The sequence below is a fragment of the Microtus ochrogaster genome, chromosome 16 (assembly GCF_000317375.1).
Source record: "Microtus ochrogaster isolate Prairie Vole_2 chromosome 16, MicOch1.0, whole genome shotgun sequence".
Taxonomy (NCBI): Eukaryota; Metazoa; Chordata; class Mammalia; order Rodentia; family Cricetidae; genus Microtus; species Microtus ochrogaster.
The window spans coordinates 61,638,512-61,641,223 of record NC_022018.1 but is presented as its reverse complement, the minus strand read 5'-3'; positions in this window follow the sequence as shown (position 1 = coordinate 61,641,223).

Here is a 2,712-nt window from a genome sequence, read left to right as displayed (position 1 = left end):
TATTTAAAAAAATTATTCTACAAAATTGAAACAGAAGGACTATTGCCCAATTCATCTTCTGAGGTCACAAGTAACCTGAAACTCAAAGCCATATAAAAGCCCCACAAAGAAAGAAAACAACATACCGATTTCCCTTATGAACATATATGTAAAATTTCTCAATAAAATATTGGCAAACCAAATCCAAGAAGGAGATGCAGGGTACTTCAGAATATTTAAATTGATAAATGCAATCCACCATGTAAGTGGACTGAGAGAAAAATAAATGTATCATCATCTTATTAGATGCAAAAATCCTTTGACAAAAACCCAACACTGTTTCATTTAAAAAGAAAGGAATGCAGAGATTGGGAATACATGAATAGAAGATATATCTCAACATAATAAATGCAGTTTACAGCAGGCCCATAGCCAATATTAACTTAAAAGAAAGCTTGTCCACTTTCCATACCTATTCAATAAAGTACTTGCAGTTTAATCTAGAGCAATAAAACAATTGAAGTAGATCAAGCGAGTAAAAATTAGAAAAGAATAGCTCAAAGTATCTATACTTTCAAATAATCTAATAGTATTCATACAACTGAACATGCCTTTGACAATGCACTAAGATAGAAATTTTACTCACAAAAATGAGAAACCTCATTTTTCCTATACAAATGACAAATGTACTAAAAGAGTACGGGAAAACAAAATCTTCACACTAGACTGATGTGGGATCCCCCTCTGTAAGCTGTGAATACCATTGGTTAATAAAGAAAACTGTCTTGGGCCTTCACAGGGAATAGAGGTAGGTAGGAAAAAGTAAACCGAATGCTGGGAGAAAGAAGGAGTGAGAGAGAGAGAGAGAGAGAGAGAGAGAGAGAGAGAGAGAGAGAGAGCAGCCATGTAGTCCAGCTTGACACAGATGCCAGAACTTTACCTGGTAAACCACAGCCATGTAGCAATACATAGATTACAAGAAATGGGTTCAATTAAGATATAAGAGTTAGCCAGTAAGAAAATAGAGTTAATGGGCTAAGCAGTGATTTAAATAATTTAGTTTCTGTGTGATAATTTTGGGTCTGAGCAGTCGAGCAGTCAAGAACAAACAGGCAGACCTCCTTACAAAAATAGCCTCAAATATATAAAGATGAATGTAATACAATGGGGTTACTGTAACCAAGCAAGTGAAAAACATGTATGATAAATAAAAACTTTAAGACTTAGAAAAAAGAAATTGAAAAAATATCAGAATATGGACTACATCCCCACCTCATGGATTGGTAGGGTGAATATAGACAAAATGTTCATCCCAAAAGCAATATACACAGTTGATGCAATTCACATGAAAATTTGAATACAATTTTTCACTGAAATTGAAAAGACAAATTTCAATCTTATATAGAAATAAAAGACCAGGTAAGCTAAAAGTATTCTGAATAATGAAAGAAATGCTGCAGGTATCATAGTTCCTGACCCCAAATTATACTACAAACTATGGTGATAGAAACAGGGTGATATTGGCACAAAAACAGATATGCTGATAAATAGAATCTAATGCAAAATCTAGACATAATTCCACATACATATGGAGAACTGGATTTTAATAAAGAATCCAGAAATATACACTGGAAAAGGCAGGCACCATCTTCAACAAATGGTGATTTTAAAATAGTGTAGTTTTATGTATATAAATCTACATAGATCATCCTGCAAAAACCACAAGTCTAAGTGGATCAAAAACCAACCATCAAACCAGATTCACTGAACCTGATAAAGAAAGTGAGGAATAGCCTTGAATGCATTTGTACTGGAGACGATTTCATGAACAAAACACAAATAGCAATACCACAGACACTAATATCAACAATTAATAAATAGAGTCTCACGAAACTGGAAAGCTTCCATAAGGCAAAGGACATGAATTCAAGCAAAGCAGCAGCCTACAGAATAGGAAAAGATTTTTATCAACATTGCACCTGACAGACAAATAATATCCAAAATATATAAGGATTTATGAACCTGGATATTAAGAAAGCAATTCAATAGCAGGGCGATGGTTGCGCATGCCTTTAATCGCAGCACTCAGGAGACAGAAGCAGGCGGATCTCTGTGAGTTCAAGACCAGCCTGGTCTTACAGAGCTAGTTCCAGGACAGGCTCCAAAGCCACAGGGAAACCCTGTCTCGAAAAACCAAAAAATAAAATAAAAAAATAAAAAAATAAAGAAAACAATTCAATTTTAAAATGGGATACAAATTCAAATAGAAAATTCTCAAGAGAATGAACTCAAATGTCTGAGAAACACATAAGGAAATGTGCAGCATCCTTAGACATCAGGGAAATGCAGATAAAAATGACTATTTGAGATGTCATTTTACACCAGTTGAAATATCTAACATCAACAAAACAAGTGGCAGCTCCTGCTGGTGATGATGTGAAGTAAGATGAATACTCACCCTTTGCTGGGGAAACTGCAAACTTGTAAAACCACTGTGGAAACTGATGTGGTGTTTTCACAGGAAGATGGCAACCAACTACCATAAGATAGAAGCTGCAACACTATTGCGTATGTAGCCAATGAATCCTCAATCCTACCACAGAAATACTTGCACAAACTTGCTCACTACTGGTCTGGTCATAATATCAAGAATTTTGTTGAGTCTTTGTGTGGTTTTGGTATCAGAGTAACTGTAGCTTCATAAAAGGAATTTGGCAATGCCGCTTCTATTTC